The following is an 11,770-nucleotide window of genomic DNA, read 5'->3' on the forward strand; positions in this document are numbered from 1 at the left end:
AACTTTAAGAATTGTAAGTAAAGATTTATTAACATAAAATCCAGTCACAACGCAACATACCGTAACCGATATATCGCCAGCAACATGTACATTTTAATAAATGTATCGTCAATGAATGGGTGGTTTTATCAAAAAGAAGACTCGCCATACATAATGTAAAGATATACAAATTAAGTGTAGGAGGTTGAATGGAGCCGGGGCGGATACAAATAAGAGCTCGCTTCTGAACCATAGTTCACTGTTGCAATGTCTATTCGATGTGTAGAAAGGAAAGTGCTTGTAACGCGATTTTTATTATACCTTTTTTTTATATTTTGTCGAACTTCCATTGCTGCATTTGGCAGATGAGCTCACAGAGAATGTGGGGATATGTGGTTAGTGGATGAGTAGACCAAACAAAGTAAGTTAACTGGTGGTAGGACCTCTTGTGAGTCCGCACGGGTAGGTACCACAACCCCGCCTATTTCTGCCGTGAAGCAGTAATGCGTTTCGGTTTGAAGGGTGGGGCAGCCGTCGTAACTATACTGAGATCTTAGAACTTATATCTCAAGGTGGGTGGCGCATTTACGTTGTAGATGTCTATGGGCTCCAGTAACCACTTGGCACCAACCACTAACATCTAAGCAATAAAAAAAAAATTTAATGCTTATTTCAAGATGTCATGTCATGTCTCATGACAGTATAAAGTGTATTTCAATAATTACTTACTTTTAATTGAAGTTCGCGACCTCGTGTTTCGCTGCATGTGATAGGCTACGGCAGCGCCATCTGTTAACAACTTCTGCTAAAAGGTTACACTGTGAATCCTGTCTTAGACTGCTACAGTTATTGTCTGGATATGTGGTTAAAGGGCGAGGAGCGAAGAGTGATATTTTTTATTTAATTTACTGTTAAGAATTTATTGTTAGTTTTTTTTAAGGGATTTTATGACCTTGTAACTGAGACTTTAAGTCATGTCTTATTTTAAGTTATATTCATATTTTTATGAAAAATGATAATATGGAGTGAAATTAAATGAAATGAGATGAGATGATATGGAATGAAATATTATCTCAGTAAAATGGTGGTCATTTACTGCGATTTTTTTCAGTGGACTTTTTGGAAGATCCCGAGAAGCTACGTACAGCGGCTTTGTTTCATTTTCCCATATTTGTGCACTTTCACAGATATTAAACAGTTAATAAACCACCGTTACTACACATTTAAACCTGAAGAAACACTAAATAGACAAAATTAAAAAAATTACACAACTTCACTCCTCACGTTCCTGCCAAAAAGTCTTTACTGTTACTATTTACTTTTAATAAGTTATTAATTCAATGCTTCCGTAGACTTAAACGTATAATAATGGCAGCTTATTAACCGTTTAGCACCTGTGAAAGTGCACAAATGCGGGAAAATTAAACAAAGTCGTTGAACGTAGTTTCTCGGATTTCTTCAAAAAGTCCACTGAATTCTCGGTAAATAACCATAATTTTTCTGAGAATTTATTTTATCCAATCTCATCACGCAGCATTTAATTTCATTCATTTAATTTCATTACAGTTTCAAACAAATTAACTTCGTCTCATTTCTCTTACATTATTTTTCAAATAACAAAATATGTAGGTATTTATTTTGTAATTTAAAATTTATAAATTATAAATAGAATAAAATAAAATAAAATAAAATAAAACGCCACACTGGCAACAATGACATCGCAAGAAACCAATTGCCATAAAAAAAAGTATAAATTGTCTGTGGACACTAAAATTACCGCGAAAGTTATGACATTATAAAATGGAGTTGAATAAAATAAAACAAAATAATAAAAACCGAGCTACGTCATGCCGAATTGTGCTCCTTGATCACCTCCGAAGAACTATGATTGATACCATAGGTACGGTTAAGTCACCCTTTACTGAAGGCTCCATGGTTTCCATGGGTCATAGTTGCATAATTTATTTATTTAGCCCAGGGTACTTACTGTCTACGTTAGGATTTTCGCCAGTGCTTAAAAACAAAAACACAGACTCAATGAAAGAATTCTGAATTTTTTTAATTAAAAATGGAGTTAGACAATATAGCTCAATAAGGTACAGCCACAACTGTAACACAGAAGGTCTGTCAATTAAAACTACTAGGAAGATGCAGTCGGATAAAAATCAGCAATTTTTTTGTGTATATTTCTTCGTAATTTCCGGGTTTTATTTTTTGCGTAATAAGTTTAGGATTTCCTTGGGCTTCGCGAGCTAAACTACCACACAGTAGCTACATAGCTTCAAAGCATTAAAGTACTTTAAACAAAAATAAAGTAAATTATAGACGAATCTGGTTTGTTATTTTCATTTTATTGATTCCAACTGCTCTACGGAAACTTTAAGGTATTATAATAGAAAAACAGTGGTACAAAACGAAATTAGTTTATCAAATCGAATGAATGAATATTATCAACATCTAAAGCCATTCGTTTAAGTGTAATGTTTTTCCGGTACATTTTTTAGCACCTTGAGATTGGTTCTGTCTTAGAGCCATCGCCATAAGATAAGTCATCAAATGTTGTATTTCATACATAACATGTCGCACTGACAATCGGTGGGGCACAAAAATACTGGAGTAGAAACCTCGTACTGGACGACGTAACGTGGTAGACAGCCGACGAGGTGGACCGATGACCTAACCAAAGTGGTTGATAGGGCCTGGATGCGAAAGGCAAGAGACCGAAGAGAATGGGGTGCATTCGATGAGACATACACTCAGCATTGGGTGGACACGGGTTGAAGAGGAGACAGTAATAGCAACTTAGTTATAGGTAGCTGCTTGGCTCTACCCCTGACACTGGTGATGCCCATTAGCCACGCTAACCACTCACCATCAGGTGAGACGTATGGTCATCGACCAACAACGGCAATAAAAATAACACTAAGATAACTACATGGCCGAATTTCCCTTAAATATAAATTAAAAACTAATACAAAAATGTCGAAATTCATTAACTGCACAACAGTTTTATTTTACATCTTCAAATGATCCCTATACTGTACGGTTGTTGTCATCATGAATGATTTCTAAACACTTTTTTCTATTTTAAATGAAACAGGGAAAAATATGCCGCGTATGAATACAGAACACACGAGAATATGTTACTCGAATAAAAACAGCGAGGTCTCCCAGTAAAGTCGGCTAGAACAAAGGATGAAATAAAAGAAGTCCTCCTCCCCCCTTCCTCCTCTTACACCCCACATGGGGGGGGGGGGGTAAAGACGCGCCCAGGGCGAGGCCGCTGTCGTTTTACGCCATCTGTGCTCAGAATAATCTAGAAAAATGGTAAAATATATTTTGTAACTTAAAGTAAGCTTTTCGCACAGTAACTTGGAACAAGATTTTTCTCAAAACACAGACAATTGCTTAGCTCAGATTGAATTTAACTTGGCATCACTTTAACACTACTGATTATTTTAAACTTCAGTCCAACAGTAGCGCTGTATATTACGAACCATAAAGAACAAATACATTTATTTATTTTATGTCGTGTTAGTAATAACCATGTAATCAAAACTAAGCCTCTAACACGACAAATATAATCTGCGAAGCGAACTCTGATTACAAAGAAAAATTGTCTTCTAACATTTCCGAGTCGCACTGCGCCTTAAGAAAAACTTTTTATTCCGCCCAAGTACGCTGTAAAAAACCTTCTCGGATGTTCGCTATTGGATAAAACTGTCGCTTTGGGCGTGGTCTAAGGTTTTGTCGCCAATGGGCGTGGCGGGATAACCGTGGATTTGTCACTGCTAACCTTAAAAGCCTTCAGGGGGAGTCCCATATACGACCGTATGTGCGAATGTTATAAATTCCACGAACTCCTTGTATATCCTCCTAAAGTACGTTTTCACTAATGTGATATTTAAATTAAGAAAAATGCATCAAATAAATTAACTTATACACAAGAGACTTAGGACAAACAAAATACTCGAAACCATTCTTCAGTCTGGATCTAATATGACCGACATAACATGCTGATAGATAGAACAAAAATCATGCTACATAAATTACTAAAACATGATGGGTTTATTTAGATAATGATTACTATGAACACTTATAACACAAGAACATCAAACTAAAATTGTTACGTATTAAGGAACATTGCACTAATCTATTTTTCAATTATTCTTTTGTCTAAAACAAACACCTAAGAAATGCATTTAACGAATAGATTTTTTTTATTGCTTAGATGGGTGGACGAACTCACAGCCCACCTGGTTCTTAAGTGGTTACTGGAGCCCATAGACATCTACAACGTAAATGCGCCACCCACCTTGAGACCTTCAGTATAGTTATGACGGCTACCCCACCCTTCAAACCGAAACGCTTTACTGCTTCACGGCAGAAATAGGCAGGGTGTGGTACCTATCCGTGCGGACTCCCAAGAGGTCCTACTTCCAGTAAAAAATAGATGCTCAGCATATAGATGCTCAGCAAACGACATATAAGGTTGCATGATGCATACATGAGCATGTTTGTATGAAAACCCTTCAGCTTTCAATTAAATAGTTGGAAGCAACGATAGAACTATCTAAAACATTGCCCAACCGCAACTTAGTAAGAGCACCGCCGAACTCTAAGCTATCATAAAATTCCTAAATTTAAATCAATACTATTGATACATACTACATTTACATATTAATTGAACTACAACCTAGATTCTGTTCAGATATTAGTCCAATAGTCTTTGGGTGAAAATTGAGCAAACTTCCTCGCAAAGTTTCCTATTAGTTATATTGCTATTTTATTTCTGTAAATTGTAGCTAGTAGGCCCTATCGATCTAAATATATATATATAAATAAGATTAATATTGTTAGTATGTTCGTCCTCTGTGCGTTTCTAAGCTACACGTTTGATACAGTGAAAATCGGTACATCTATTATTGGTATTGCAGGAAAGGTTTCAATCAAAAAGCGTCAAAACACGATAGGTAACACGCAGGTAGCTTTTATTATTCCGGGCACAAGTATCTTCAAAAAAAGAAGCAACCAGACTTCGTAGAAAAGAAATAATTACATATTTTTTCTTACGCCCTCAACTTATGGGTCTAATGTAACCGCATTGATAGTTTTGGGATAGCTACGCCACTAACTACGTAGCTATCTCAAAATTATCTACCTAACTCGTAGGACATCGTATTTGCTACATACCTAGTGATGATTAATCCGTAGCACTCACTATACTAATTATCACAATGTGGTCATGCATCTGTACATTTGACTAAGTAATATCACCACACCATATCTATACTAATATATAAATCTACAGTGGTTTTTACGGATGTTCCGTTATAACTAATGAACCATGCATCCGATTGACTTGAAACTTGGTATCCATGTAGAAATTACATGTACTTAATGGATAGGTTAATATTTATATGAGTGTTGGACTTCCTACATCGGTTGCGTTAATGATGAGAATCTTTGTGGGGGTGAGAAATAATACTATTAATTTGAAATGGCCAGACGAGTACAGCTATTTTTTTTATAAAGCCGAAAAATTGATAAAACCCCAAAACAGTCTAATTCACTTAGTCATAATGAAACCTAACCTACCAAATAAAAACGGTATAAAGTACAAACGTAAAAACGGCAACGTAATACGGGGCACGGACACGGGGTATGAGGGGAGGGTGGCAGAAAGCTCAAGTGCAGGAGGCTGTATCGATCCGCGACCGGCGACCGGCGACATGGCCGGGTCACATCGCCGGGACGATCACATGCTGACGAGCAGAGCGGGTAGCGGTTTTGTAATTAATAGACATATCATGGTTATGGGCTACAGTTGATGTTTTAGCCTGCAAATATCACAATAAGCTCCTTACGTGAATCTACAGCTCTTTGTCAAAATATCATTAGAAGAGTATAATTATAGAAACACTTACCTAAACCAACAAAAAACTGGGGGCATCTTGTGCACCCTCCACTATTAGGTATCAGCACCCTGCCTGATTCTGTCTCAAAACATTAATTCCGATTTGAAGGATAGGTCAGCAGGTTGCGATATCCATGGGCTCCAGTGAAACCCCTTAGTATAAGTTAGTATTTACCAATATGGGCAATACCTAAATAAGCATAATTGTTTTGTATCCGAAATGTGGTAGTCGTTATCTATCTATGTATATACGAGCCTAAACAGGGCTGAACCGATTCAAATTTCGCACAAAATTTATTAATAACTTGGATATTTTTTGTCGTAGTAAATGGCAACGGGTATTGCGAAGTATTATACCTTCTAAAATAATAAACGACTGAGGTACACCGGTTCATGATTTTACTTACCAAAGCATATACCAATCGACTGATAGTTTATGTGCCATATAATTACAAAATCAACTCCTACCTTCTCAATTACAAATTGAAGACAGGTAAAACCCTGACACTTCGTGTATAGATCGTATCCAGGATCATCATTACCGCTAAAAGGAGCTTAGCAGGTACTTGATGGTGTCAGTTTGCATTTAATGTGTCTCTCCTACTATAAAATATTTAAGGTTGATATTATTATTTTTATATTTATGATATTATTTTTTTAAATTCATGCATACCATTCTATATGGTTATCGAAATATTTTTTCAACAATAGCATATTGGAACTGCACAAACAAACAAAGACTAATGGTACTGCTGATAGTTTCTTTCAGAATAACAATAATAAGCTGGCGCGTAGGTCAGTGTGTCCCCAGGGAGCAAAAGGGACATCTAATAGCTGGCTCCGTATTACACTACGTGTTCTCGATACATGACTGGCCGAAATAGGATGGTATCTAGCAATTCGACCTCACCTGTAACTTTGATTTTATTATACATAGAATATTGCTCCATCATTATGGATATTGTTCGAGAGCCTTTGCCGGACACGTGCTTTAAATAGTTAGCAGAACTTTTCATAGTCGTATTTATCTTCCGCATAGTCAATATCAATTTATTAAAAAACCCATACCCTTATTAGTCTTGTAACCCTCCAAAGGCAATGATTTCTCATTCTGCATTGTAATTGGAAAAGAAAAAGCGCTAATACGGCGACAAGTACTCAACAATACATCCAATGACTCCCCAAAGAACAAAGAAGGTAGGTATTAAATTTGTATTGTATTTAATGCGGGGACAGAAGAATGACTGGTTAATGATTCAGTGCAAGGTGTTTTCGGAGGCGTTTTGTTTGCGAGAACGAAATTAATATCAGTTTTCTTCGTCTACTCAGCAATTACGTTGTACGTATCACTGCCGTTGTTATTGTAGCAAAGAATTGTATTAAAGCATAGATGTGTCATTTTGTGAGGAGTATGAAATTTTGCACACTTATAGAGAATATAGAGAAGGAGTGCGCAATGCTAATACATTTTTTTTAATAATGTATAAAAAATACATTAAACCAATAAAGAAAACATTACACACGTTAACATGTATTTGACATACACACGAATATATACTATTTTGTTTATTGTTAGACTGTGGTCAAGTTGAGACTTAATTAATATTGATTTCTTTATTATTAATTGTTTATAGCGTACCCTTAGTGAAATCTGTGATTAAAGAAGTAAAGTCTTTGACAATAGAACCATAATAAAGTCCAAAATTATAATGTCAATTCATAATTATAGTTGAATTTCGATTATTGCGAGAACACTAGTTTTTATAAAGAGGAAATTAATGATGTTCAGTTCATTAACAATTATTTATTTTGCACATTTATTTATTTTTTATTTAATGTGCACAAACCTATCACTAATACAATTGATTTAAAATTTTGAAGATATTCAACAATTTACAATATTATACGTCAATATGTCTACAAACTTAATCAATTGAAATTTTAAACCAATTTTAAACAGGCATTATAAGAACAGATCTACGTCGTGGCAATGCAAACAGCCGGATTTACTCTTTTCCTAAATTCCCTTCTGTTAACCCCGTGCCTAATCTATGGTCGTCTCTCAGGAGAATATAATTTGACTCGCGACAAGCAGCCGATTAAATTTTAATATTTGAAAAGCGAGAGTTCGAGACGGCTCGACTCTGGGGTGTCGCCTCGTTTCGCTTTTATTACATTTTATTTTGTTTTCGTGCTGATTCTATTCTGTAACCTTTGACATCTGATATAACTACTATACACGCGGTGAAAATTATGAATTTGTAAATGAGTAAAACAATTAATATACTGTTATTTTATCTAGTTTAATAACCTAAAAGTGCATGTTATTATCCGCAACACGCTTAGTCAGATTATAGAAACAGAGTTATCAGCAACATGCTTCGTCAAAAAGTACAATACTTACTTCCAGCTACAAGCGTCGTCAACAATTAATCACATTACATTTGAATGTTGTTTTTTCGGACCGACTACTTCCTGTGTTCAATTCACTTCCTCAATTACTGCACACTGTATTGTACTATTTAAACATTTTTCTGTTTGTTAAACCCAATAAAATAAGTGAAAACTGATTCGACCTCTTAAGTTCCCTATGTGCGTAACAAACTAAAAATGTACATGAAGTTAAATTCTATTCCGCAAATAAAAGCATAGAACCAGCGTTCCAGCTACATGGCTAGCAGCAAAACGCTATGCTAACTATTGACAACCTCAATGTCATGTAACAATGCTACCGAAAAAAAGTAGTTTTCTCTCGTCAAGGATAAATTAAACTTTAGAGACAAGATAGACCAAATGAGCCCAAACTCGTTGAGTTAATAAAAATCTTTCTATTATTATTTTATTTCCTTTGTAAGCAGACGAGCACACGCCCCACCTGATGGTGAGTGGTTACCATCGCCCATGGACTTCAACAATGCCAAAATCCAACGAAGATCTACGTACACGCCTTCAATATTCGTAGTCATGGTTAATGTAATGGCGATGATATTTTTATAGTTGCAGAAAGTACATATGCACAAGCCCCGTTGTCATAATGATAGAGCACTTGAAAATGGTCGGAAATATAATTTAAAATTTCCCTTACAATCATGCATAAATACATCCAGATGAATCCAAAATCAAATTAAAAATAATCAAAGTTATAACAAACATATAAAAATACAGCAAATAATGTTAATAAAATAGTTCTCTCGATCGAAAAATCGCCAAACAAAACAGTACAGCAAAGAGATTGTTGTGCCGATATCTTAACTATTAAGCTACACGCTGTGTTTCGTTTAGTATCGACGGCATCGAGTCCGGTAATAAACACCCCCGGGGAAGCTAGATGACCTCCGGAAGGGGTTGAACTCGAATTGCACGATAAACAGACGAAGGCTTCGGTGTTTTTTCAATTACTCTGATTGAATGTTTATGCGAGTTTTAGAATGATTTTTCTTTCCAAATAAATTATCTATATATACAAAAATCAATTGCTGTTCGTTAGTCTCGCTAAAACTCGAGAACAGCTAGACCGATTTGGATAATTTTGGTCTTGAATTATTTGTAAAAGTCCAGAGAAGGTTTAAAGAGTAGATAAATATGAAAATGCTCGCAATTAAAAAAAAAAACTACTTTGATTTTCCTTTTATGTGTCCCCCGTCAGACGCATTCCTTTTGTTTATTTTAGGTTTATTTTATACAAAAGTTTAAGTCTTTTATTTATCGATTGAGGTACTACGAAGTCTGCCGGGACTGCTAGTATTTGATAAAAATATATAATGAAATTATGAACTGTACTGTATGTTCGAAGTGTTGAATTTGCAAATTAACTTAATAAGTATAGTTTAAAAAATTAAAGCCAAACCCTAAAAAAACGATTCGAACTAAAATTTATTTTAATGATTTCTTAGCTTGATTCGGATATAAAATCAGAGTATGTAATAAAATTATTTTATTTTCATCGGTCCTAAATACTCACGGAAATATTTAGAGGAATTGAACGTGTTAAAGAAAACGTTGATAGATTATGTTGCTTAAATACAGATCAAGATAATAAGCGTGTTTAAGACTTTTGGCTTCAACATTCTTCTTAACCTAAGCTTAGACACTCAAAATCTGCTGTAGCTTTTAAATACTGGAATATAAAAATGACATACATAAGAGACTTTTCCTTAAGTAGCACCGGCGAGAAAGAAAATAAATAGTGATAGATTATCGTGGTATGGGCCTGAAAAAACCTTATGTAGTAGACGGTAATGTGAGATGGAGGCGTTCTAATAAGACTTGGATAGACTGTATGGAAGAGGAAATGCGAGAGAAGACTGTGAGTGCAGAAATGACGTATGATGATAGGTCTGAATAGAAAAAGAGAACATATTACGCTGACCCCACACAGTGGAATAGGCCTTATTCCGCAGAGGAAGAAGAAGAAACTCCGGTGTCTGCTTAATATTAAGTGAACCGTAATATTATCTGCTAATAAAATTTATCAGTAAAGTTTTGTTGAGATTAATGCTATTTTCAACAAAAATATTCTTTTTAAGCTAACATCCTATTGTGATAAAACTTGGTACCGCTGTTATTGCAATTGACAAGGTATTTTTCGGTCATAATATAGATCGTAGATAGCGTGCGAAGGTAGTTTCATTAAAACTGCCTAACCCATAGACACAACCCACTGAGTTTCTCGCCGGATCTTCTCAGTGGGTCGCGTTTCCGATCCGATGATAGATTCTGCGAAGCACTACTCTCGCTAGGGTCAGTGCTAGCAACACTTCCAGTTTGAGCCCCGCGAGCTCACCTACTAGTTCGGTGAATTTAGAATAACCACTCGAGGCAACTAGAATAGGTAGGAAAAAAGTAAGGTTTTTTTTACTTATTACTCAAAATAATCTATAAATAAACCTCTTGTATTGAATGGTTGCCAAAATGTATTGATCGAACAATAAGTTCATAGTGCAAATTGCATTGGATTATCGGCAATGCTGAAGTCCATGGGCAACGGTAACCACTCACCATCAGGTGGGCCGTATGCTCGTCTGCCTACAAGGGCAATAAAAAAAAAAAAAAAAAAGCTCTCGTGAAAAATACAAGCGCCACGATTGCTTAGAAGTAGTTACAGTCAGCACAGCGTGATTCACTCACGCGAGCTCACAAAATACTTTCAGCATTACTGTCCGTTTGTACGAGGGCGGCACTGAAAATTTCGGGAATTAACGAAGTGACACAACATTACTATTTAAAAATGTATTTATTGCTTTTCGAAGTATTCTCCGCGAAATTTGACACATTTTTCCATACGATGGAACCAATCTTTGAAGCAACCATTCCATTCGGAAGTTGGGGTCTCCAAAATGGCCGTTTTGTAGGCGTCCACAGCTTCTTCAGGTGATGAAAATCTCTGTCCACGCAATTTATTCTTTATTTTAGGGAAAGTATAGAAATAATTAGGGATTAGGTCGGGGCTGTACGGCGGATGGTCTAATAATTCTATGTTTTCTTGCTCTAAAAACTCTTTTGTTTTGTGCGCGGTGTGAGAACTCGCATTGTCGTGATGGAGGATGATGCGGCGGTTGCAGTTCTTTTTACGGAGTTCAGAAACGACCTGTGGCAAACAAATGCTAGCATACCATTCTGCATTAACCGTTCTTTGTCCCTCAAGAGGAATAGTCGTAACATGGCCGGTTTTGGAGACAAACGTGGCCACCATTTTTTTTTGCAACACTCCGTGAACGAACAATTTTGTTGGCTTTAACTCATTTTCGAACACCCAAACTCGTGACTGGTTTTTTGTTTCGGGTTCGTACGTATATATCCAGGATTCGTCACCTGATACAATGTTGTATACAGCATTTGAGGATCCTGCGTGGAATCTTTCGAGAGTTCTGACGC

The sequence above is a fragment of the Bombyx mandarina genome, chromosome 21 (genome assembly GCF_030267445.1).
Source record: "Bombyx mandarina strain Sakado chromosome 21, ASM3026744v2".
Lineage (NCBI taxonomy): Eukaryota > Metazoa > Arthropoda > Insecta > Lepidoptera > Bombycidae > Bombyx > Bombyx mandarina.